The sequence below is a fragment of the Loxodonta africana genome, chromosome 1, assembly GCF_030014295.1.
Source record: "Loxodonta africana isolate mLoxAfr1 chromosome 1, mLoxAfr1.hap2, whole genome shotgun sequence".
Lineage (NCBI taxonomy): Eukaryota > Metazoa > Chordata > Mammalia > Proboscidea > Elephantidae > Loxodonta > Loxodonta africana.
The window spans coordinates 4,062,759-4,090,508 of record NC_087342.1 but is presented as its reverse complement, the minus strand read 5'-3'; the positions used below and the strand labels follow the sequence as shown (position 1 = coordinate 4,090,508).

Genomic DNA, 27,750 nt, shown 5'->3' with positions numbered 1-27,750 from the left:
GGTTGTGTTTTTTCTTATACTGATTTGTTTGTCCTTCTGGCAGTCCATTGTGTATTCAACATCGTTGCCAACACTACAGTTCAAATGCATCAATTCTTCTTTTTTTTTTTTTTTTTTATTGTCCAGCTTTCTCGTGCATTTTGGCTACTGCTGCTAACCAAAAGGTTGGCAGCTCAAATCCACCAGCCGCTCCTTGGAAACCTATGGAGCAGTTCTACTTTGTCCTCTAGGGTCACTGTGAGTCGAAATTGACTGGATGGCAACTGTTTTTTTTTTTTTTCCCCTACTTAGCCATGCTGGTAAAATGGGAATTAAAGCCATGTTCTAATGCTAATGAATGGGGGTTATAGCCCTGCTCACGCTATTCTAATGCCAATGCATGGGGGTTATAGCCCTGCTCATGCTATACTGAACATGTTTTCCTCTGCTTTCTTAGTACTTCTCTTTGGTTTATGTGTTTGTACAAATCTCCCCAATCCCACCTGCAAATCGTAAGTTATTTTTAGGGTAGGACTTGTGTCTTATCTTTGTATAATTTCTAATTCACCAGTGCATACCATTACATTACACATAGTACATCTTTGCGAAATCTTTGTTACAGGAGAATAAATCAATAAATGGGATAAAAACTATTTGAGATTAATTCTTTAAATTACACAAATGCAAATAACTTTATTATTGTTAATTAAGAAAAGTTTGAGTACTACTGTAATAAATACCCCATTGAGTACTTGTTGAGTGCTTGTCTTGAGTACTTGTCTTGCCAGTATACATCTGACTGTATTTGACTTCTATTTTTCTTTTTAAAACTATAGATATTAGTTGACATAATTAGCTGAGTTTGTATTAATGATTATGACCAGGGTTGGTCATAAAGGTATTAGAGAAATACAAATTGACTCCTTAGCAGATTTCTAAGTTTTTTTTTTTTTTTTTACAGAAACACAAAAGAAGTGTTAAGAATTTCCCCTTGAGACCCTGAAGACTGAAAGGTAATGTCCAGCGATGTTTTCTTGAATGGGTATTATCTTCTCAAAGTGTGTCATAATATTTAAGGCCTTGGATTCATTACCTCAGGACATTCGTTTGTTACCTTTTAACACATTAAATTTCTTTTTCTATGCCTACCTACAAATAATTTAAAATTATAAATCAATACGACACCAAATGGGTAACTCCTCCCCAAAAGCTAGACGAGAAGGTGGGCAGGGATGAATGGACACTGGATGAATGGACATAGGGAAACTGGGGTGGAAAGGAGGAACGTGCTGTCACATTGTGGGGATTGGAACCAGTGTCACAAAACAATATGTGTATAAATTTTTGGATGAGAAATTAACTCAAGCTGTAAATTTTAAAGCACAATTAAAAAAAAAAAAAGTACACTTATGTCATCTCAGACTATCTCAGTCTGGTTTGGTATTTCTATACCCCTTCTTCTTTTGTGGAAACACTGGTGGTGTAGGGTTAAGAGCTACGGCTGCTAATCAAAAGCTCGGCTGTTCCAATCCTCCAGGCACTTCTTGGAAACTCTATGGTACAGTTCTACTCTGTCCTGTAGGGTCAGCGTGAGTCAGAATAGACTCGACGGCAGCGGGTTTGGGGTTTTTCTCTTCTTTCTATATGTTATGTCCTTTTTTTTTTTTTTAAAAAAAAAAATGAATTTGGAACTCCTCCAATTTTATCCCTGGCCCTTTTCTTAGCTAGACAAACTAGCCAAGAGCCAAAAAGTCAGTACTTATTCCTTGTTGGGAAGAGCTTTATAATAAACTATAAAAAAAGAAAGCTGCATTTGTTGGGGACAATGAAACCGTTCCGATGAAATTTAATGGCTATGGAAGTACAGAATTTCAGGCAGGAAGGTTACAATAGACTTGTGTTCCTGCATTGTGTCCAAAGAGTTCGCAGGGATTGAAGAGGGTTTCTTAGACCAGAGGGGGCTGTCATTCCTTTGCTTCTTACATGCATGGTTAGATCTTCCAGAGAGAATAACATGGTGGGGTAATTTATTATAGAAGAGTAATCACAGATTACATTGGAGGGGGATGGTGTGGTGCCATCCAACCATCAGTTTTGTGAATACCTACACTTAAGCGCGTGTGATAGCTTGTTTTTAATTTCTTTACACCAGTGCGCACCTCAAACATTCTGTTTAGCAATGGGATATGCAGATTGTTTGAAATGCAGCAGCAGTACTTTTCACCTGAATGTCAAAACTGTCAGAGAGCTTAAAATCAAATCTTCATCACATTTTTTAGAAAGAAGCCAACCTCAAGATTGAAGCACCAAACTCACTGTAAAAACTTGATTCCCATACTTTCGAAAAGCTCCTGTATGTCAACAGGGTGATGTCAACGTTCTAATTCACCTGCTTTCTAATTTTAACCTTTTAAGGGTTTTATTTTATTTGACTTAATTATGATATTTTCTACAAATTAATGATAAATGCCTTGATTATTAAAAACCAAATGTCAGAGAAAATGACAACTTGATGAAAAATTAATAGTCGGCAGTATTTTAAGTTACAGAAGTACTAAAGATGTACTCGTAAACCTCACACTGCATCAGCCCTTTCTGAGGGGAGGTAACTAGAATTCTCCTCGCACCTAAGTTTTCACAGCCGTCTGTGTAGATGCATTTTAGCATGATAATTTTTTAGAAATTTCCTGCAGTTGTTTTTATTTCTAGTTAGTATAGATAGGAATATATCCTGAATTTTTACTCCTTTGCCACATAATATTAATTTTTATTTCCTAAAATCAATGTAAAGTATATTTGGGGTTGGTTTATAGAAATGAAGTTACCATACTGATGATCCGATGTGTGTGTGTGTGTGTGTGTGTGTTTTAAGAGACCTCTTGATGTAAAATGTAATACTTGGTGATTGGTTATCTGTCAGACTATTAATTTGTTTGGTAATGAACATTTCAGAATTTATATTTAAAAATATTCAGTAAGAAGAATGTAGACCCAGAGAGTATAGCTTTGCAAAGAGAAGTTGATTTTCGGATAGGAATTTGATTTTTTTTTCTAATGGATCAGGTCTCATTAAAAGGCCTGATGACAAATAAAGTGTTGGAACTTGCTCTTTGCTTGTAAAATGTTGGTTATCTCAAAAATTTGAAGAATGAGGGAAATGACTCTTTTATTTTTCTCCTTTTACCATAGAGACCAGGGAGTTGAAAGACAAAACTTACACCATGTAGTTTTCCATTTTCAAAAATACCAGGATGATATTTGAATATGAATGCTTGAATGTTCTATTAAATGTTGCCTGGAAATAATACTATGAAGGATTGTAGCCCGTGTTGGTTTTTTATTTTCGTATTTCAGAGATAAAACTGACAAATGAGGGAAGGCAGAGTGACCTCTCCTGTGTTGTGCTTTTGTTTCATTTGGTTGTTCAGGGATAAAAAAAGACCCACATAATACAATGTCAGTGAAATGGACTTACTTTGACCATCTGTTCATGTAATGACATGGCGGTCATACCTATCCACAGAAATGTTTGCCAACTCACGTTAAAATTACTTTTGTTCTGCAAGATACTGGGAATTTCTAGATTGGTGTTTCAGGCATGTTGCTATGCATAGTAAGATAAGTAAAAATACGTGTTGGTCAACATCCTGGAAACCCAGTATATGCCAAATCCAAGGGAAAACATTCTTCAATGGAAATTTCTGGTAATATTTAATATTGGAGATGGCTTGTATTGAATCTGCCCTTAGCTGGCTCCAGGTTTTATTGTTTTTGTGCCTTGCCTGGTTCCAGGCATCCAGTCTGTCCTGGCAAAGCTACTTGATGGGGAGAGGCCACCAACATTGCTGCCCTGACTGCTTACATACCTGCCATGAATAATAGCTCCGTCAGCTAGTTCATCATTTTGTTGTGACTGTCTCTGTTTCTTCTTAGTTGACCACTGCCTGGAGGAGTTTAAGTTATGTGCTAACACCAAACTCCTGTTTCATTTCTATACCTGTGTTTATTTGTATGAAAACATATCCAGTCTTCTTCCCTCATATACCAGTAAATAAGACAGTTCTTAAATTACATATTAAACAATGTGTTTTTTTCTGTTTATCATCTTTTATTCTATTTTTTCTATTTTTCATCTTTTCAGCAATTTACTTCTGCATATGAACCAATTAAGTTTTATTCATTAGTTACAAGATATGGTTAAAAAATACTAATAGCTACCTCACGACCTATAGTTTTATACATTTTTAGTTGAGATTCTAGTTATTTTGGGTAGATACTGTAAGAGAATATCATCCTTTTATCAAAATGTCTATGAACAAAGGAGAAAGGATGAAACCCAGAATCACCTCTAAGAAGCTTTTGCAAAGTGTTACATTGTTTGACCCCAGAAATGAGGAGAATTGAATGAACCTTACACAGTTTGAATCTTTGTTTCCAGAAAGTTGAGTTATGATGTTTTTTTTTGTTTTTAATAACTTTTATTAAGCTTCAAGTGAACGTTTACAAATCCAATCAGTCTGTCACATATAAGTTTACATACATCTCACTCCCTACTCCCACTTGCTCTCCCCCTCTTGAATCAGCCCTTTCAGTCTCTCCTTTCTTGACAATTTTGCCGGCTTCCCTCTCTCTCTATCCTCCCATCCCCCCTCCAGACAAGAGTTGCCAACACAATCTCAAGTGTCCACCTGATATAATTAGCTCACTCTTCATCAGCGTCTCTCTCCCACCCGCTGACCAGTCCCTTTCATTTCTGATGAGTTGTCTTCGGGGATGGTTCCTGTCCTGTGTCAACTGAAGGTCTGGGGACCATGGCCGCCGGGATTCCTCCAGTCTCAGTCAGACCATTAAGTTTGGTCTTTTTATGAGAATTTGGGGTCTGCATCCCACTGATCTCCTGCTCCCTCAGGGGTCCTCTGCTGTGCTCCCTGTCAGGGCAGTCATCGATTGTGGCCGGGCACCAACTAGTTCTTCTGGTCTCAGGATGATGTAGGTCTCTGGTTCATGTGGCCCTTTCTGTCTCTTGGGCTCTTAGTTGTCGTGTGGCCTTGGTGTTCTTCATTTTCCTTTGCTCCAGGTGGGTTGAGACCAATTGCTGCATCTTAGATGGCCGCTTGTTAGCATTTAAGACCCCAGACGCCACATTTCAAAGTGGGATGCAGAATGATTTCATAATAGAATTATTTTGCCAATTGACTTAGAAGTCCCCGCAAACCGTGTTCCCCAGACCCCCGCACTTGCTCCGCTGACCTTTGAAACATTCATTTTATCCCGGAAACTTCTTTGTTTTTGGTCCAGTCCAATTGAGCTGACCTTCCATGTATTGAGTGTTGTCTTTCCCTTCACCTAAAGCAGTTCTTATCTACTGATTAATCAATAAAAAACCTTCTCCCACCCTCCCTCCCTCCCCACCTCGTAACCACAAAAGTATGTGTTCTTCTCAGGTTTACTATTTCTCAAGATCTTATAATAGTGGTCTTATACAATATTTGTCCTTTTGCCTCTGACTAATTTCGCTCAGCATAATGCCTTCCAGGTTCCTCCACGTTATGAAATGTTTCAGAGATTCGTCACTGTTCTTTATGGATGCGTAGTATTCCATTGTGTGAATATACCACAATTTATTTACCCATTCATCCGTTGATGGACACCTTGGTTGCTTCCAACTTTTTGCTATTGTAAACAGAGCTGCAATAAACATGGGTGTGCATATATCTGTTTGTATGAAGGCTCTTGTATCTCTAGGGTATATTCCGAGGAGTGGGATTTCTGGGTTGTATGGTAGTTCTATTTCTAACTGTTTAAGATAATGCCAGATAGATTTCCAAAGTGGTTGTACCATTTTACATTCCCACCAGCAGTGTATGAGAGTTCCAATCTCTCCGCAGCCTCTCCAACATTTATTATTTTGTGTTTTTTGGATTAATGCCAGCCTTGCTGGTGTGAGATGGAATCTCATCGTAGTTTTAATTTGCATTTCTCTAATGGCTAATGATCGAGAGCATTTTCTCATGTATCTGTTGGCTGCCTGAGTATCTTCTTTAGTGAAATGTGTGTTCATATCCTTTGCCCACTTCTTGATTGGGTTGTTTGTCTTTTTGTGGTTGAGTTCTGACAGAATCATGTAGATTTTAGAGATCAGGCGCTGGTCGGAGATGTCATAGCTGAAAATTCTTTCCCAGTCTGTAGGTGGTCTTTTTACTCTTTTGGAGAAGTCTTTAGATGAGCATAGGTGTTTGATTTTTAGGAGCTCCCAGTTATCGGGTTTCTCTTCATCATTTTTGGTAATGTTTTGTATTCTGTTTATACCTTGTATTAGGGCTCCTAGGGTTGTCCCAATTTTTTCTTCCATGATCTTTATCGTTTTAGTCTTTATGTTTAGGTCTTTGACCCACTTGGAGTTAGTTTTTGTGCATGGTGTGAGGTATGGGTCCTGTTTCATTTTTTTGCAAATGGATATCCAGTTATGCCAGCACCATTTGTTTAAAAGGCTATTTTTTCCCCAGTTAATTGACACTGGTCCTTTGTCAAATATCAGCTGCTCATACATGGATGGATCTATGTCTGGGTTCTCAATTCTGTTCCATTGGTCTATATGCCTGTTGTTGTACCAATACCAGGCTGTTTTGACTACTGTGGCTGTATAATAGGTTCTAAAGTCAGGTAAGGTGAGGCCTCCCACTTTCTTCTTCTTTTTCAGTAATGCTTTGCTTATCCGGGGCTTCTTTCCCTTCCATATGAAATTGGTGATTTGTTTCTCTATCCCCTTAAAATATGACATTGGAATTTGGATCGGAAGTGCGTTAAATGTATAGATGGCTTTTGGTAGAACAGACATTTTTACTATGTTAAGTCTTCCTATCCATGAGCAGGGTATGTTTTTCCACTTAAGTATGTCCTTTTGAATTTCTTGTAGTAGAGCTTTGTAGTTTTCTTTGTATAGGTCTTTTACATCCTTGGTAAGATTTATTCCTAAGTATCTTATCTTCTTGGGGGCTACTGTGAATGGTATTGATTTGGTTATTTCCTCTTCAGTGTTCTTTTTGTTGATGTAGAGGAATCCAAGTGATTTTTGTATGTTTATTTTATAACCTGAGACTCTGCCAAACTCTTCTATTAGTTTCAGTAGTTTTCTGGAGGATTCCTTAGGGTTTTCTGTGTATATAATCATGTCATCTGCAAATAGTGATAACTTTACTTCTTCCTTGCCAATCCGGATACCTTTTATTTCTTTGTCTAGCCTAATTGCCCTGGCTAAGACTTCCAACACGATGTTGAATAAGAGCGGTGATAAAGGGCATCCTTGTCTGGTTCCCGTTCTCAAGGGAAATGCTTTCAGGTTCTCTCCATTTAGAGTGATATTGGCTGTTGGCTTTGCATAGATGCCCTTTATTATGTTGAGGAATTTTCCTTTAATTCCTATTTTGGTAATAGTTTTTATCATAAATGGGTGTTGGACTTTGTCAAATGCCTTTTCTGCATCAATTGATAAGATCATGTGGTTTTTGTCTTTTGTTTTATTTATGTGATGGATTACATTAATGGTTTTTCTGATATTAAACCAGCCTTGCATACCTGGTATAAATCCCACTTGATCAGGGTGAATTATTTTTTTGATGTGTTGTTGGATTCTATTGGCTAGAATTTTGTTGAGGATTTTTGCATCAATGTTCATGAGGGATATAGGTCTATAATTTTCTTTTTTTATAATGTCTTTACCTGGTTTTGGTATCAGGGAGATGGTGGCTTCATAGAATGAGTTGGGTAGTATTCCGTCATTTTCTATGCTTTGGAATACCTTTAGTAGTAGTGGTGTTAACTCTTCTCTGAAAGTTTGGTAGAACTCTGCAGTGAAGCCGTCTGGGCCAGGGCTTTTTTTTGTTGGGAGTTTTTTGATTACCGTTTCAATCTCTTTTTTTGTTATGGGTCTATTTAGTTGTTCTACTTCTGAATGTGTTAGTTTAGGTAGGTAGTGTTTTTCCAGGAATTCATCCATTTCTTCTAGGTTTTCAAATTTGTTAGAGTACAATTTTTCATAATAATCTGAAATGATTCTTTTAATTTCATTTGGCTCTGTTGTGATGTGGTCCTTCTCATTTCTTATTCGGTTTATTTGTTTCCTTTCCTGTATTTCTTTTGTCAGTCTAGCCAATGGTTTATCAATTTTGTTAATTTTTTCAAAGAACCAGCTTTTGGCTTTGTTAATTCTTTCAATTGTTTTTCTGTTCTCTAATTCATTTAGTTCAGCTCTAATTTTTATTATTTGTTTTCTTCTGGTGCCTGATGGATTCTTTTGTTGCTCAGTTTCTATTTGTTCAAGTTGTAGGGACAGTTCTCTGCTTTTGGCTCTTTCTTCTTTTTGTATGTGTGCATTTATTGATATAAATTGGCCTCTGAGCACTGCTTTTGCTGTGTCCCAGAGGTTTTGATAGGAAGTATTTTCATTCTCGTTGCTTTCTATGAATTTCCTTATTCCCTCCTTAATGTCTTCTATAACCCAGTCTTTTTTCAGAAGGGTGTTGTTCATTTTCCAAGTATTTGATTTCTTTTCCCTAGTTTTTCTGTTATTGATCTCTAGTTTTATTGCCTTGTGGTCTGAGAAGATGCTTTGTAATATTTCGATGTTTTGGACTCTGCAAAGGTTTGTTTTATGACCTAATATGTGGTCTATTCTAGAGAATGTTCCATGTGCGCTAGAAAAAAAAGTATACTTTGCAGCAGTTGGGTGGAGAGTTCTGTATAAGTCAATGAGGTCAAGTTGGTTGATTGTTGTAATTAGATCTTCCGTGTCTCTGTTGAGCTTCTCACTGGATGTCCTGTCCTTCTCCGAAAGTGGTGTGTTGAAGTCTCCTACTATAATTGTGGAGGTATCTATCTCGCTTTTCAATTCTGTTAAAATTTGATTTATGTATCTTGCAGCCCTGTCATTGGGTGCATAAATATTTAATATGGTTATGTCTTCCTGATCAATTGTCCCTTTTATCATGATATAGTGTCCTTCTTTATCCTTTGTGGTGGATTTAAGTCTAAAGTCTATTTTGTCAGAAATTAATATTGCTACTCCTCTTCTTTTTTGCTTATTGTTTGCTTGATATACTTTTTTCCATCCTTTGAGTTTTAGTTTGTTTGTGTCTCTAAGTCTAAGGTGTGTCTCTTGTAGGCAGCATATAGATGGATCGTGTTTCTTTATCCAGTCTGTGACTCTCTGTCTCTTTATTGGTGCGTTTAGTCCATTTACATTCAGGGTAATTATAGATAAATAAGTTTTTAGTGCTGTCATTTTGATGCCTTTTTATGTGTGTTGTTGACAATTTCATTTTTCCACATACTTTTTTGTGCTGAGACGTTTTTCTTAGTAAATTGTGAGATCCTCATTTTCATAGTGCTTGACTTTATGTTAGTTGAGTCCTTATGTTTTTCTTGGTTTTTATCTTGAGTTATAGAGTTGTTATACCTTTTTGTGGTTACCTTATTATTTACCTCTATTTTTCTAAGTAAAAACCTAACTTGTATTGTTCTATATCGCCTTGTATCACTCTCCATATGGCCGTTCAATGCCTCCTGTATTTAGTCCCTCTTTTTGATTATTGTGATCTTTTACCTATTGACTTCCATGATTCCCTGTTATGTGTATTTTTTTTTTAATTAATCTTAATTTGTTTTTGTGATTTCCCTATTTGAGTTGATATCAGGACGTTCTGTTTTGTGACCTTGTGTTGTGCTGATATCTGATATTATTGGTTCTCTGACCAAACAATATCCTTTAGTATTTCTCGTAGCTTTGGTTTGGTTTTTGCAAATTCTCTAAACTTGTGTTTGTCTGTAAATATCTTAATTTCGCCTTCATATTTCAGAGAGAGTTTTGCTGGATATATGATCCTTGGCTGGCAGTTTTTTCTCCTTCAGTGTTCTGTATATGTCGTCCCATTGCCTTCTTGCCTGCATGGTTTCTGCTGAGTAGTCAGAACATATTCTTACTGATTCTCCCTTGAAGGAAACCTTTCTTTTCTCCCTGGCTGCTTTTAAAATTTTCTGTTTATCTTTGGTTTTGGTGAGTTTGATGATAATATGTCTTGGTGTTTTTCTTTTTGGATCAATCTTAAATGGGGTTCGATGAGCATCTTGGATAGATACCCTTTCGTCTTTCATGATGTCAGGGAAGTTTTCTGTCAGGAGTTCTTCAACTATTTTCTCTCTGTTTTCTGTCCCCCCTCCCTGTTCTGGGACTCCAATCACCCGCAGGTTATCCTTCTTGATAGAGTCCCACATAATTCTTAGGGTTTCTTAATTTTTTTAAATTCTTTTATCTGATTTTTTTTCAGCTATGTTGGTGTCGATTCCCTGGTCCTCCAGATGTCCCAGTCTGCATTCTAATTGCTCGAGTCTGCTCCTCTGACTTCCTAGTGCGTTGTCTAATTCTGTTATTTTATTGTTAATCTTTTGGATTTCTACATGTTGTCTCTCTATGGATTCTTGCAAGTTATTAATTTTTCCAGTATGTTCTTGAATAATCTTTTTGAGTTCTTCAACAGTTTTATCAGTGTGTTCCTTGGCTTTTTCTGCAGTTATCCTAATTTCATTTGTGATATCATTAAGCATTCTGTAAATTAGTTTTTTATATTCTGTATCTGATAATTCCAAGATTGTATCTTCATTTGGGAAAGATTTTGATTCTTTTGTTTGGGGGGGTTGGAGAAGCTGTCATGGTCTGCTTCTTTAAGTGGTTTGATATGGATTGTTGTCTCCAAGCCATCACTGGGAAACTAGTTTTTCCAGAAAATCCGCTAAAAAAAAAATGCAGTCAGATCCCTATCAGAGTTCTCCCTCTGGCTCAGGCTATTCAGATGTTAATGAAGCCGCCTGGGGAGGGTGGGGGAGGGAACAGAGAGATAGGAGAGTAGCACCTCGGAATATAGCCAGAGTTGCTTGTCTTGCTTGGAATGACTATTATATCTGAGATTCCCGCGGGCTCGTCACCTATGTGTGCTGGCTGTGTGGAGATTGCCCCCGGGGGGTCTGGCCCGCTGGAGTCACAGTCAGATCCTCCGCTTCCAGCCCCACGCCCAGCGTCAAGGCTCCCCTACTGGGACGGTGCACTCTCGACTCCAAAATCAGTCGCTGCCTCCCGGGGACCTCTCGTCCCTCCAGCCGTGTGACCTTGCCGCCCCCGAGAACCAGTTGGGCCTCCTCCCGGGGTTAGTTCAGATGGGTGGAGCAGGTCCCCGTGCTTGTGCCGTGACCGAGTGTCCCGGCTGGGACGCTGTTCTCCCTGCTCCAATACCAGTCGCTGCCTCCCAGGGACTTCTCCTACCGGCTGCATCCCACGCCGCCCGCGCGACCCGGCTGGTCTCCTTCCCGGGGTTAGTTCAGGGGGGTGGAGCAACTCTCCGTGTTTATGCCGTACCTGCGTCCAGTCCAAATCCCTGCGGGACGGTTCCCCAGCTCGGACGCTGCTCTTTCTGCTCCAAGACCAGTCACTGCCTCCCGGGGACTTCTCCTACCGGCTGCGTCCCACGCCGCCCATGGAACCGGCTGGTCCCTGTCCCGGGGTTAGTTCAGGGAGGTGGAGCCGCTCTCTGTGCTTGTGCCGTACCTGACTGGTACGCTGGCTCCAGGCTCTGGAAACAATCGCTGCTTCCCCGTATTAGTTCGTTCTCCGTCTCTAAATCTGTGTTTGTTGTTCAGGGTTCGTAGATTGTTATGTATGTGATCGATTCACTTGTTTTTCCGTGTCTTTGTTGTAAGAGGGATCCGAGGTAGCGTCTGCCTAGTCCGCCATCTTGGCTCCGCCCCCGAGTTATGATGTTTTAAAGTTGATGCTTGAATGAACACACACAGTGATCAGCTGATGGTCTTTGAAGAATCTAAATCTTACAGAAAATTAAACAGTGTTAGACTCTGTATCATCTAACAGAAAAAAACTAAAAGTGAATATGTTTTCTGATGGATTTAACATACATAAATTCTCAGTTTCAATGACCTGTACTTAGACCATATCTTCTCCCTAAATGACTTTTTAGCACCTTTGGAAACCACATTCTCTCCTTGAAGCCTACAGTATTTTCTTCTGCATGTTCAAGTTATTGAGACCTGTTTGGCTTGAAACAATTTATGCATCTTCCAAGGTTGCCTAACATATAACTCAAGCACAGGTAGAATGATGAGTTCTTTTCAATGGATCCATTTACCTTGTTTCCTTTGGAAATGTATGTTTATTCATTGAATAAATTATGCTCATGAACCATGCTGATAAGTAAAGCAATAAAAAAAATAGCAAGACAAAGCCCAATTTACAAGAAATGTGCAAAGTTTGCATTTCATGCCTAAATAAATGCGACATTCATTTTTCCTACCTACCTACCTACCTACCACTTCCCCATACATCTGTTTCTTCCTGTCTTCTTTAGTGATGACAAGATGTTTTTTTAATTCCTCTAATGAAGTGGGAAGCGGATTAGCTTGTTTTCTCTTTCAGAATTAGATTACTTATTGTAGTACTGCTCAACATATCTTTGTAATACTCCCCGACCCTACCCGCAACTAATTAGTGACTTTGAGAATTCGGGGAAATCTTTGTTATGTGGTAGCTCCATATTTACCAGTGATCAAGGAAGTGTTACTAATACACTTGTCAGTATTAAAAGAATAAAGTAAATAAAGGGCCAGATGGTCGAGTCCAGGGCCCTTCAAGAACCCAGTAAGTGTGGGTTGGCCCAACGGAATGACAGAAACATATTAGCAGGGTAAACGGAGTTAGACTAATAAGAAAACGAGCAGTTTTCAAGCATTATTTATTATTTATTTATTCATTTTTTTATGATGCAGCGATTTCCACATGCAGATCTCATTTGTGCTAGTCAGATTTGAGAGTATACATTTCACTGGGCGTCCAGAGCCAGCAGCGTTCATGGTGGAACAGCTCACAGAGGAAACGAAGTGAAGCATTTATGGCATCAGCATTTTTGGCAGGCGGGAGAAGATGCCTGCTCTGTTCTCCCAGGACAACCTGTAGATTTACTATTAGAACATATGATTACACTTTATTAGAAGGGAGTGTTTATATCCTCCAATAGACTTATGGCTCATGATAAAAGGAACCTCACTTCTCCTGGCCATGCGGTGTTGGCCAAATTATATGGCAACAAAGCACTAGTAAATATTCACTTAGTCGTTTGTTATGGGCAGAGTATTATTAATATTAGTTATTGTAAGATTAAATTAAAGAAATTGAGAAAACAAATTCTCTTTCCTCTGGTTTAATGGTCTTTGCATGTACACATCTGGTTTCCCACTCTTTTCCATTCTTCATCTATTTTATTTTATCTTGTAACTGTGTACTTTGGAAAGCAATTTTAATTTTTTTGGTTTCTAGGATAGATGATAAGTAAATTGATTAAATACAGTATACTTTTTTCCCTGCCTTTTCTTGCCACCATCACTCAAACTATGCTAGAGGAGCTAATGAAAAAATTTGCTAGCCCTAGGCCTTGCTTCTTCTCTTCCTCTCTCCCTTCTTTCATCCTCAAGAAGATATTTATTGAATACCTGCTCTGTGCGCGGACCTTCCTACATGTTAGATGTCGCTGATGAGAAAAAGTGACACAGTCCTTGCCCTTGAGGAGCTTATGGCCTAATAGGGAGGATAGATACTAAAGAAATAAACATGACAAGCATAGATAAATATTTAATTTATATATAATTACAAACGTAATTAAATGACTTATTTCCTTAGCTTTGTCAATTCTGGCGTGGTCTACACTGGAGGAATTATCTTCAATGGCCTTCTTAACAGCAGATTACTTCTAGGTTAAAGAATCGCAGAGAGCCCAATTATTTCATATTGGGTCTTAAAGGGTAGAGTAGCTTTTAAATGAAGATAGGTTGAAGCAATATTTGCTTCCAAGTTGAGTTATAAAGGTAACACTTTTAAACCTGATATTACTATATAGGAGCCCTGGTGCCACAGTGGTTAAGCACTCAGCTGCTAACCGATAGGTTGGCAATTCAAACCCACCAGCAGCTCTGTGGGAGAAAGATGTGAGAGTCTGCTTCCATAAAGAGTTACAGCTTTGGAAACCTTATGGGGCAATTCTGCTCTGTCCTATAGGGTCGCTATGAGTTGTAATTGACTGGACGGCAGTGGGCTTGGTTTGGGGTTTGATTTACTATATAGACAGTCTCTATAGGTATTTTCAAATGGCACATTAAAAAATCTTGGGAATTTCTAGTATTTTGAAAACTTTAAAAAGTAATTGTTTCCTTTAAAGATTGTTTATTAATAGTCCAGAGTTAATCTGTGAATTGTGTTTCAGGAATGGTGAAGAAAGAACAAGTTATGGAAATGAATATTTTTCCTTCCTTTCATTAGACAAGTGTGTGGAATATTTTTGTCTCTGATCAGATTTTTCATTATGCTGTCTTCTGGACGTGTGTTGTGTTTGGACTTCCAGTCTTCCATGCTTATTGAATGGTATCCCAAGCCATTATGCTGGACTTCAGCCTTGTTCTGTAAAAAGTCCACTTCCTCTATCAGCTGTCCACTTTGCTAGACATTTTGTATGCATACAGTGTATAATGGATGGATTTGTTAAATTACGCACAGATAATCAGTGTTTTAAAGTCATCATTTGGGCTATAACCTTGCCAACTGTGAATTATAAGGTTTGACCCTTTGGTTCATGGTTTGACACAACAGCCATTAATTACACTTTTTAAAGGACACTTTATTTCAACTAGAACTTGTGTTATGAAAACAGTTTAAACATTTTCCCTTTAACTTTCAAGAATAGATGCTGGAAATGTAAATGCTTGTAGGTATATATTATGTACATTCAAATATAATAAATATCCAGTATACCTACGCATATTATCTATATACAAACATACTTTCTGCATTTTTATAGTAGTACATTGAGTCTGTTATACTACACATAGAGATTTTTATGTACTAAATTGTGAATTAACACTAAAAGCCTACTTACGTACCTATGATATCAGGATGAATATGACTTTTTAAATATATTTATTAGAGTGAGAGAGACTGAATTGTTATTTGGACCTAGGTTTTTTTTCTCTTTTCTTTTCCTTGAGCAAGGGACACAGAAGTAAGTACATGTGAATGCCCAGAGTAATTTGAAAGTCCTGAAGAGTATTAGAGGTGCCACGGCATGGGAGAACGTAAGCTTAGTCAAGTGGCTTTTGCAAGTATGTGCAGCTCAGAGTTCTGAGAGGGAGAAAACATAGCAGAAAGGTCAGTTTAGGTAAGTCCAGAAAGACATCCAGAAGTGTGAACACTTTGCTCATATCAGTATTGGAAACGGAGGAATTTAGTCTGTTTCTTATTGGATAAAAAGGAAGATTTCCATATATCGGAAAATAACTCAGGTTACACGGTTTTATGTTGCCATTTAATAAAAAGCTAGTTTTTTTTTTAGTATATAGATGATTTCTCCACTTCCAAAGCAGTTTTTCTCATTTTGCACTAATCTGTATTTTTTGTTGCTAAGTTCACAAAATTAAATCAAAATATTATGGAGAAATGCATCTTGAAAAATAGCTGAGTGGTTTTCCTAAAGGTACACAATTTTTTTTTTTTTTTTGTATTTCATATATTTCAGAAATGGTTAACCTGATTTTGTTCAAACTCTTCTCTAGGCTAAAACCAGCATGATACAGATCATAACAAAAATTAATAATTTAGGCAAAGAAGTCGAGAACAAAGAACTCTTAAGGATAGTGGCTCTTCTATTGTAGTATGGATGGTGCTGCTTCTAAACCTTTTCCCTGTGAAAAGTATTCCCTTCCTCTGTATGAATGTATGACTTTAAGAATATTTTTAAATGTTTTACTTCACAGAGACATCTTCATTTTAGTTTTAAGTGTTACTACCCGAGTTAACTCTAGGGCTTCCAGTGGTATCTGTCACTAACAGGCTAATGTAACTTTGGAGCGCCTTGTGGACAGTTTTGTGTGAACTTTTGTTTCTTCAACTTTTAGGTGTTGTACTTTCTACTGGAAAGAGCGTTACATTCGTGGTTAGAGCTGAGTTTCAATTTTGGCTTCGCTACTAACTCACACTGGGGCAAGTTGTTGAGTTCTCTGAGTCCTTCCTATATAGGGTAGGAAAGATAGGAAAAAAAAAATACCTATCTCTTGGGATTATAGTTGGATTGGGGATATTATTAATAAATTCTTGAATTTTGTGTCCAACATGTGTAAAGTGATCAATAACTGATAGCTGACTTAGTCTGAGCAAACGTTCACCATTCTTCAAAATGTGAAGGCATTTCTTTTTTAACAATTTTCATCTTTCTGACAATTTCACTAACTACATTTTCCACCTCTCACCCCATATGCTTCTTTCTTCTTTTTTTCTCCGTTCCTATTTTTATCTTCCTAATTTGTTCATATGGAAACCCTGGTGGCATAGTGGTTAAATGCTATGGCTGCTAACCAAGAAGCCGGCAGATCAAATCCACCAGGCGCTCCTTGGAAACTCTGTGGGGCAGTTCAAGCCTGTTCTATAGGGTCACTATGAGTCGGAATCGACTCGACGGCAGTGAGTTTGGTTTTGGGTTAGTTTGTTCATGTTTACCTTTGCATCTAGGGTTACCATCTCACCAAAACTAACCTGGAGGGAAAGAGATGATTCCCCAAAAGGAAACCAGTGTGCTCTTATATTAGGAAGGGAAATTGTTGTTCCAAAAAGCAGAAATATACATTATAGACATGTGTCTAGTCATTTCTAAAATGCTATTAAAACAGTATCCAAGCATTAGCCAGTCTTTTTCTGATTAAGTATATGTTTGAACTGTATTGTTTTCCTTTTAAGTCCATTAGTTTGTGGGTTTTAAAAACTGTTTCCCTCCATTGTTTTTTTTTTTCCCCCTAGAAGCAAAAGTAAAGTCTGGATGTAATAACTACAGGTTGTTGTTGTTGTTGTTGTTGTTGTTAGGTGCCGTTGAGTCGGTTCTGACTCATAGCGACCCTATGCGCAATGGAACAAAACACTGCCCAGTCCTGCGCCATCCTTACAATCGTTGTTATGCTTGAGGTCATTGTTGCAGCCACTGTGTCAGTCAACCTCGCTGAGGGTCTTCCTCTTTTCCACTGACCCTGTACTCTGCCAAGCATGATGTCCTTCTCCAGGGACTGATCCCTCTGACAACATGTCCAAAGTATGGAAGACACAATCTCGCCATCCTCACCTCTAAGGAGCATTCTGGCCGCACTCCTTCCAAGACAGATTTGTTCGTTCTTTTGGCAGTCTATGGTATATTCAGTATTCTTCACCAACACTACAATTCAAAGGCGTCAACTCTTCTTCGGTCTTCCTTACTCATTGTCCAGCTTTCACATGCATATGATGTGATTGAAAATACCATGGCTTGGGTCAGGCGTACCTAGGTCTTCAGGGTGACATCTTTGCTCTTCAACACTTTGAAGAGGTCTTTGGCAGCAGATTTGCGCAATTCAATGCGTCTTTTGATTTCTTGACTGCAGCACCCATGGCTGTTGATTGTGGATCCAAATAAAATGAAACCCTTGACAACTTCGATCTTTTCTCTGTGTAACATGATGTTGCTCATTGGTCCAGTTTAGAGGATTTTTGTTTTCTTTATGTCGAGGCGTAATCCATACTGAAGGCTGTGGTCTTTGATCTTCATTAGTAAGTGCTTCAAGTCCCCTTCACTTTCAGCAAGCAAGATTGTGTCATCTGCATAACACAGGTTGTTAATGAGTCTTCCTCCAATGCTGATGCCCCGTTCTTCTTCATATAGTCCAGCTTCTCGTATTATTTGTTCAGCAAACAGATTAAATAGGTATGGTGAAAGAATACAACCCTGAGGCACACCTTTCCTGACTTTAAACCAATCAGTATCCCCTTGTTCTGTACGAAAAACTGCCCCTTGATCTAGGTAAAGGTTCCTCATGAGCACAATTAAGTGTTCTGGAATTCCCATTCTTCTCAGTGTTATCCATAGTTTGTTATGATCCACATAGTCAAATGCCTTTGCATAGGCAGTAAAACACAGGTAAACATCCTTCTGGTATTCTCTGCTTTCAGCCAGGATCCATCTGACATCAGCAGTGATATCCCAGGTTCCACGTCCTCTTCTGAAACCAGCCTGAATTTCTGGCAGTTCCGTCGATATACTGCTGCAGCCGTTTTTGAATGATCTTCAGCAAAATTTTGCTTGCATGTGATATTAATGATATTGTTCTATAATTTCCACATTAGTTTGGATCACCTTTCTTGGGAATAGGCATAAATATGGATCTCTTCCAGTCAGTTGGCCAGGAAGCTGTCTTGCATATTTCATGGCATAGACGAGTGAGCACCTCCAGCCCTGCATCTTTTTGTTGAAACGTCTCAGTTGGTATTCCATCAATTCCTGGAACCTTGTTTTTCACCAATGCCTTCAGAGCGGCTTGGACTTCTTCCTTCAGTACCATCGGTTCCTGATCATATGCCACCTCTTGAAATGGTTGAATATCGACTAATTCTTTTTTGGTATAATGACTCTGTGTATTCCTTCCATCTTCTTTGATGCTTCCTGAGTCGTTTAATATTTTCCCCAAGGAATCCTTCACTACTGCAACTCGAGGCTTGAATTTTTTCTTCAGTTCTTTCAGCTTGAGAAATGCCGAGCATGTTCTTCCTTTTTGGTTTTCCATCTCCAGCTCTTTGTACATGTCATTATAATACTTTACTTTGTCTTCTCGAGAGGCCCTTTGAAATCTTCTGTTCAGTTCTTTTACTTCATCAATTCTTCTTTTTGCTTTAGCCGCTTGACGCTCAAGAGCAAGTTTCAGAGTCTCCTCTGACCTTTCTTTCCTGTATTTTCAGTGACTTCCTGCTTTCTTCATGCATGATGTCCTTGATATCATTCCACAACTTGTCTGGTCTTCAGTCACTAGTGTTCGGTGCGTCAAATCTATTTTTCAGGTGGTCTCTAAATTCAGGTGGGATATACTCAAGGTCATATTTTGGCTCTTGTAGACTTGCTTTGATTTTCTTCAGTTTCAGCTTGAACTTGCATATGAGCAATTGATGGTCTGTTCTGCAGTTGGCCCCTGGCTTTTTTCTGACTGATGATATTGAGCTTTTCCATCGTCTTTTTCCACGGATGTGGTCAATTTGATTTCTGTGTGTTCCATCTGGCGAGGTCCACGTGTATAGTTGTCGTTTATGTTGGTGAAAGAAGGTATTTGCAATGAACAAAGTCGTTGGTCTTGCAAAATTCTATCATTTGATCTCCAGCATTGTTTCTGTCACCAAGGCCATATTTTCCAACTGCTGATCCTTCTTCTTTGTTTCCAACTTTTGCATTCTAATCGCTTGTAATTATCAATGCATCTTGATTGCATGTTTGATCAATTTCAGACTGCAGCAGCTGATAAAAATCTTCTGTTTCTTCATCTTTGGCCCTAGTGGTTGGTGCATAAATTTGAATAATAGTCGTATTAACTGGTCTTCCTTTTAGGTGTGTGGATATTATCCTAACACTGACAGCGTCGTACTTCAGGATAGATCTGGAAACGTTCTTTTTGACAATGAATGCAACACTATTCCTCTTCGAGTTGTCATTCCCAGTATAGTAGACTATAAAAAAGACTATAAAAAAAAAAAAATAGGATTGTCCAATTCAAAATGGCCAATACCAGTCCATTTCAGCTCACTAATGCCTAGGATATCGATGTTTATGCATTCCATTTTTGATGATTTGTATGTTCCAGGTTCCAATTATTAATGGATGTTTGCAGCTGTTTCTTCTCATTTTGAGTCGTGCCACATCAGCAAATGAAGGTCCCGAAAGCTTTACTCCATCCACGTCATTAAGGTCAACTCTACTTTGAGGAGGCAGCTCTTCCCCAGTCATCTTTTGAGTGTCTTCCAACCTAGGGGGCTCATCTTCCAGCACTATATCAGACAATGTTCTGCTGCTGTTCATAAGGTTTTCACTGGCTAATACTTTTCAGAAGTAGACTGCCGGGTCCTTCTTCCTAGTCTGTCTTAGTCTGGAAGCTCAGCTGAAACCTGTCCTGCATGGATGACCCTGCTGGTATCTGAATACCAGTGGCATAGCTTCCAGCATCACAGCAACACACAGCCCCCACAGTACGACAAACTGACAGACACATGGGGGATAACTAAAGGGAGAATTTTCAAAAGGCAGGAAAGCTCTGAAATCAATTGTAAACAAATTTTTATTTCAGCAAGCGCGTTAATCACGTACAGATTTTGCAGAATGCCTTGGGGTACGAATCCACCAGCCTCTTCCTTCTGGCTCTCATTGATATGTGATCATCCAATCTTTGGGATAGACACATTTTAGGATGTTTTCCCCCCATGGTGAAATGAAGTCTTTGATCTAAATTTAAAGGATAATGTGTGTTACCAAATATACATGGGAGCTCCGAAAACTGAAAATAGTTTTCAGAGATGAGTAGGCTTAGAGAAATTCAGTTGTAGTCATAGAGTTTATATTGGCTTCATCTTTGCTTGGCAAAGATTCTTCTTCACCTTCTCCCATACCTTATGTTACTCAAAGCCTAATGCAGAATGACGTTGAAAATTCTTCTCGGTTTTGTCTCAGTCTAGTTTTGAGCCCTTAACTTCCACACTTCCTCACTCTACCCATCCCACCTTACCCCTTTTCTTTGAGCACATGTGTCTTTCTACCCGGCTGTAGTATTTGCTGCGTTTTAAACACAGAGCTGCTAAGTGGTGCAAATGGTTAATGCCCTTGGCTGCAAACTGAAAATTTGGAGGTTTGAGTCTACCCAGAGGTGCCTCAGAAGAAAGCCCTGGTGATCTACTTCTGAAAAACCAGCCATGAAAAACCCTGTGGAGCACAGTTCTACGCCGACACACGTGGGGTTGCTATGAGTCCGAGTCTATCCCCTGGCTGCTGATTTATGTGCAGCCGTACTATGAGTTGGAATGACTCGATGGCAGTGGGGTACGGGGTATGCTTTGTGTTTTCGCTGTTACTTTTCACACTGCCTGCTATGCCCTTCATGTGCCCCAGAGAGATGCTGCCTCACTAGTGAACACTTCGTTTATCCTCTGATACACAGTCAACGATCTTTTCTCAAAAAAAATAAAAAGAAAAGAAAACACACACACACACACACAAAACCCAAACCTGTTGGCATTTGGTTGATTCTGACTACTGGAGATCTTTTCCCACCATCCCTTTAATGTATTCTTACATGAATGTAACATTATCACATTGTGTCATAGTTTTTATTGAAGTTTCTTTCATTTTCTAGATGGTAAGCTCCTTGAGAGCAGGGAGTATCTCTTTTTCATTTTTCCACTTACGTCAGATCAAAACCCATTGCTGTTGAGTTCATTCCGACTCATAGCGACCCTACGGGACAGAGTAGAGCTGCCTTGTAGGGTTTCCAAGTCTGTAATCTTTATGGAAGCAGACTGCCACGTTTTTCTCCTGTGGAGCAACTGGTGGGTTCGAACCACTGACCTTTTGGTTAGCAACCAAGTGCTTAATCATTGCACCACCAAGGCTCCTTTAGCTCAGACCAGGAACTCCATAAATGTTTATTGAGTTGGTTAGCCCATCAGCAGATTGGAAAAACCACATTATCAGTTGTATTCAGAATTTATACCATATAAGTTTAAGCATAGCAAAAAAAGTATTCTTTAAAAAAATATGAGTACTGAATTTCCCTTGGCTCACTATGTGGTTTTCTTTAAAAAAAAGTTTTCTTTAGGTCTGGTTATTTGTTTTGATGTCTATTTTTAATAGCTGCAGTAAGAAAACAGAAGTTTTGTCTTACACTCTAAAATAAAGTTAAATATAATTTTAAGACAAAAGACATCTTTTAGGTGGAAAAAAAAAGAAAGTGAAAGACTAAACTGACTTCTCCAAAGAGTTTTGGATATTAATACTTCAAATACTAACATGGAAGATAATTCAGAAAATATTCCAAGTGTTTAATACTCTATACATTTATATTAACTATTAGTGATGATTGTTCTTAGTTGGAAATAGCTTTTTATATGTTATAGCCTTATCCAGGATCTGAGATTTTGGCAATTATTAACCTCTTTAGTGGAGCTGGCTTAGAAAGCATTGTAAAACAACAGGGCCCTTCCCAAAGAAAGATGCAGTTTTCTTAAGGCTGCGTCCGTTTAGTGGTGCCTCACCTGAAACAGGTGTCTTTCTTGCTTGTTCTCCAGGAGCAGCTTTATAGATTGAAGCACCGAGTCTACAATACACAGAGACAACTAAGAAATCAGAATGAGGCCAAGGGAAAACTTGTCTAGGATCTACCTGCCTAAATGCAGTTAGCACGTAGACACTAACTCTCATGAAGCATAATTAAACCTAATATTGACTGTAAACTGTTACTTACCTTAAACTTCTCTGTAGAGAGTGTGAAAAGGGATTAACCTAGCAGACTGGGACATTAATTACTTCCTCTTTCACATTAAAGTTACCATCAGGAAGGACTCTATTCATAAATAAAACACAGGGTGGATTGAGAAACTTAAACGATGTAAATTCATTTTCTAAAAATAAAGAAAAGTCAAAATTAAAAAAAAAAAATTAGTGATTTGTGAGTGATGCCAGCCCTAGCAAAATGGAGCTCTGGCTAATGACTACAAAAACAGAGGCTAAAACAATCACAGAAATGCACCTTTGCCTTCTGACTGACAGCCTTCTTCACTGGAGACCCTGGTTAGCTGAGTACAGACTTTTGCATGCATAAAACCAAAAAACCAAACCCTGTAGGATGGAGTAGAACTGCCCCATAGAGTTTCCAAGGAGTGCCTGGTAGATTTGAACTGCAGCCCTTTTGGTTTGCAGCTGTAGCTCTTAACCATTATGCCACCAGAGTTTCCTTTACATGCATAGCTTCCTACATTTCCTTAAACTAACATGGGATTTAAAGAGAGGAGAAAGGGACTTGGGAGAAATAGAATTTCTTTTTTTTTTTTCCCCAGTCATTAATAGTCCTTCATTTGTGAGATGGATTATAATGATTGTAATCATTGTTGTTTGATTTTCTCTGCAAGAAGCCACATTGCTGTTTTTGGTTCAGGCAAAATGGTGTGGTAACTGGTCTCCTGGTACTATTTAATAATCTTCTTAGGTGCAATCTGAAGAGTATATTGTGAAGGATATAAAAATGCCAGCTAAATTTAAGATCCTCTGTTAAGCTTTTATATTATACTGCTGCCACCAAGGGAGGGGAGGCCAGGATCCAGGAGGTAAGAATTTAGAGAAAAGCAAAGTAATGACAATGCAAACATATCTACCAGCCTTAGAATTTTCTTCAAAATCTATCAGGCCAGTCTGTTTGAGGTAAATGGACGCTGTTATCTATTTATTACTTGTTTTTACATTTGCTTTCCAACAATGAACGATATACTCCCACCTGGTCTTTCTTATTTCTGCAGGGTGGGGTTCTAATTTTTGGAACTGAAATTCCTTGTGCAATCTTGCTTAGGGTTGCAGTATTAAATTACTGCTAGGCTTCTACCCAGGTCTCAGTGCTGCCACGTTACATTTTATTTTTTAGGTGCTTATAGGGTCACCGTGAGTCAGAATTGACTCAGGCAATGGGTTTAGTTTTTTGGTATGAGCATCGGAGTCAAATGGTAGTTGTGCACATGGAAAAGGGATCCTAGAAATTGAGCCTGGAGCAGAGTTTTTTTTTTTTTTAAACTGGCTGTGGGGTTTCATTTTCAAATAAACCCTAATTTTTTTTTTTTTTTCTGAATTTAAAGCTAGTTTCACAGCTTATGAGATGAACTAGTGCAATAAAAATAATTAAGGGACAAAATCTATCCTTCGTTTCCCCCATTGAACAAAAATTCACAAATTGGTTGGATGACAGAGGAGGAACAAAAACAATGAGAGTCAGAGAGAGTACTTCTATCCTCTGTGCTTGTAACAATCGTGACATTACGAAATAACCATAACAATGGAACTCTTATTAATCAGACATATTTATACAGAATTAATGTTGGCTTCTGCTCTATATTACCTTTAGTTTTACATGAACTTTTATTATCTGTGCATATCAAACGAGACATGGTGAATGAACAAAGAAGCCCTGTTATGAGACAAGTATTATTTGACATTTTTGGAAGCTCTTATTATAGGGTTTCCTCTTATGCGCGAATAACGGGAAGGTTGTCATTAGTTGCACTATTACAGACACTCTGGATTTTTAAAAACAGAAATGGATCCCACTTTTTTCCTTGAAGAAGATTCATCAGTTAGAACAATTAGGATGATCCAAGACCTCTAACAGAATCTTGTCTTCCTAATCTCCTTGTTTTATCATGTGAAGCAATGACCTCATAAGACATCTCTTAAGATAATTGTTTTTCCCTTGGTTTGCAGAGCTGTATGGGCTCTCTTCATTTTTTAAAGGTGCCTAATCATTTTTTAGACTTCTGGAAAATCTCTGATTAAACTAAACTGCAGAAGTCTTGGAAGGTCTACCACGAACCAGATGCCTTGTTGGTTTTTTTTTTGTCCTAAAGGAAGACAGCTCTAAGTAAATTCTTTTGAAGCCCTCTTACAACACTTATGACAGGCCTGACTGGGAATTATGATTTTAAAAAAGTGCAATTATGGGTAATATTGAATCTCCTCTTCAAACCACTAGACCTGTACTTTTGGAGTACCTGACTAGTTTTCTCGGCAACTTGGAATAAAATTTTAAGTCCAAAGAATAAAAATAATACTGTAAAAAAAAAAAAATGTGAGTCATTACAACTGCAACGTATCAGCTGCCTGAGTAGAGAGAACGTTTTCCAACTGGAGAAAGCAGAGATCGAAATTACCACCTGTGGGGCCTTTTCAAATTAACCACCGCCCCCCCCGCCCCCGTTGAAAATTATTGGTATAGACTGATCTATAGCCAAAAATACTGGAAAATGCTTGTGAACAATTGAAAATATCTGTTTTTAATCCTTTAAAGTGCCCATGGAGTTTTTGGAATTGGAAAATTGCCTTTATTCTATTACTTCTCCCTGAGCTTTATGTTAACAAACACTGAGTTTGGGGGTTCAGTGGAAAAACAAAATGCAAGCTACATTGGGGTTTAATACATGTCAAAGGAAGCCAAACTTTCTTGGTGACCACAACAAATCATTAAATTTCTAATCACCCATCTATCTAGTATAGCAATCGAATAGATAAGACTGTTTTATACCTTGAAATACTTAAATTGAATCCTTTGAGAACTTATTTATTTGCTTGCTTGTTTGTTTTCTTATGTCTTCTGTTACATATATTTACTTGGATTTTAAGAAAGTGAGGCCAAGTGAGTTCTACCTGTGCCATTCTCCTGTCTCTAAGTTGGAGGACACTTAAAACCTATTTAGAATTAGTAGAAAATCTTGGCTCGGAGTCAGAGATGTCTCGGCTTTGAAGCTCCTGATGAGATGCCTTCTCACCTCACTGGCAGTAAGCCATTCATTTCATACAGTGTTACTCTTGGTACCTTTTTTGTTACTTACAGAGCCCTCACGGCTCAAATGGACTGGTGGTGGTTCAGAGCAGCGTGTGTTTCCACGCGTCTTAACTTCGCTACTGGATTATGTAATGTGGGGGCAGGAAATGTACCATTGATAACTTCGTATTCTCTTTAGTGCTTTGGACAGCACAAGTACTCGGTGTTTTTTTTTTTGTTTGTTTGTTTTTAAGATGATTCTAGCTAAATGTGGATAAGCTGAGGTTGTTGAGGAGGCATTAAATTGAAAGGTAGTTGAGTGAGTCTTCTTACATCAGAAAACGATTCATCTTCATTTTCAGACATGTAAAATTTTCAGGGAAATGATTTCACCTTTGACCCACAAATCACTAGCTTCCCCTAGCAGTCAGTTATGTGTATCTCACCTATGACCTAGCCTAAAGCTAGTTTTACTTCAGCTTGTGCTGTGCCTTTAGTAACAAATGTACTCTTTCATTCACTTAAAGCCATTTATTAGTATGTATCATGCATTTTTTTTTTTTATCATGCATAGAGATATAAAAATGAAAACATAAGATGTCTGCTCTCAAGAGATCTATGGTTTGCTGCCGTGGTCTCAAACACAATAGCGTACTCTAAGCACTGATACCTTGAGAGAGGCCTAATGAGGTTACCATGAAACATGAATTTTATTTAGGAGCCCAGGGAAGGATTCAACGGAAAAGGTAATACATGAATGGAGACTTGAAATATGAGTAAGAGTTTCATAGGTTACTCCATGTACCAGTAGGGAAGTGGTTGCATCCTGAGAAGAACTTTCTAGGAAAAGAGAACACTATGCATGAAGGCCCAGAGGTTTAAGGAAGCCTGGCCTACTCAGAAATGGCTGCAGAAGTAAGAAATAAGGCTGGATGAGTAGTGTTGGCCAGATTATAAAAGGCCATAAATCCTGTGCTAAGGAGACTGGATTTTGTCCTATCACTGTTGGTGAGTCATTGGAGGATGAATGTAAATCGATATATTCAAGAGATTGGAACTATAATTTATATCACATAATAATAGGATGGAGAATGACAGAGGAATAATGAATGGCAGCTTCCTGGCTTCCATGAATTTTAGCACCATTCCTAGGAATAGAAAATGCAGGTATCTTACATTAATGGAGTTGTTCTCATTCATGGTCAATCTTTCCACTCTTATCCCCTCCCTCCTTCTCTAGAATCCCTTATAATATTGATGTTTCTTTTTCTATCTTGGTATTTTCTATCATGGTATTTTCAATCGACTCATGTGCATGTGAAAGCTGGACAACGAATAAGATAATGAAGAATTCATGCCTTTCAATATGGTGTTGGTAAATAATATTGACTATACCATGGACTGTCAGATGAATGAACAAATCTGTCCTGGAAGAAATACAGCCAGAATGCTCTTTAGAAGCAAGGATGGTGAGACTTTGTCTCGTGTACTTTAGATATTTTATCAGGAGGGACCAGTCCCTGGAGGACATTGTCTTAGTTATCTAGTGCTGCTATAACAGAAATACCACAAGTGGATGACTTTAACAGCAGAAGTTTATTCTCTCACAGTCGAAGAGGCTAGGTGTCTGAATTCAGGGTGCCAGCTCCACAGGAAGGCTTTCTCTCTCTGTTGCTTTGGGAGAAGGTCCTTGTCACCAATCTTCCCCTGTCTAGGAACTTCTCAGTGCAGAGATCCTGGGTCCAAAAGACATACTCTGCTCCTGGCACTGCTTTCTTGGTGGTATGATGTCCACACGTCTCTCTTCTTGCTTCTCTCTTTTATATCTCAAAAGAAATTGCCTTAAGACACAACCTAATTTTGTAGATTGAGTCCTTCCTCATTAATTTAACTGTTGCTAATCCCACCTCATTAACATCATAGAGGTAGGATTTACAACACATAGGAAAATCATATCAGATGAGAAAATGGTAGACAATCACGAAATATTGGGAATCGTGGCCTAGCCAAATTGATACACATTTCTGGGGGACAAAATTAAATTCATGACAGAAATCATGTCTGGTAAAGTAGAGGGTCAGCAAAAAAGAGGAATACCCTTAACAATATGGATTGACACAGTGGCTGCAACAATTGGCTCAAACATGGCAATGATTGTGAGGATGGTGTAGGACCAGGCAGAGTTTTGTTCTGTTTTATATAGGGTCAATATGAATTGGAACTGAATCGACAGCACCTAACAGCAACAATATATTTAGCTGCTTACCTATATCATTTTAAAATGTTCTAAACATGCTCAAAGGTCTCCTTTTTAAAAACGAACAAAAT

General features: G+C 38.4%; 1 protein-coding gene across 50 annotated transcripts in view; it reads left to right on the top strand.

Moving 5' to 3' along the window:
- The window catches only part of ZBTB20 (zinc finger and BTB domain containing 20), a 1,035,663-nt gene that overhangs the window by 234,444 nt on the left and 773,469 nt on the right, over window positions 1-27,750 (top strand). For all 50 annotated transcript variants that reach the window (XM_064283302.1, XM_064283702.1, XM_064282699.1 and 47 more), the window contains one exon: window positions 941-992. The gene's annotated coding sequence lies outside the window, so the exon portion shown is untranslated. The remainder of the gene's footprint in view (window positions 1-940; window positions 993-27,750) is intronic.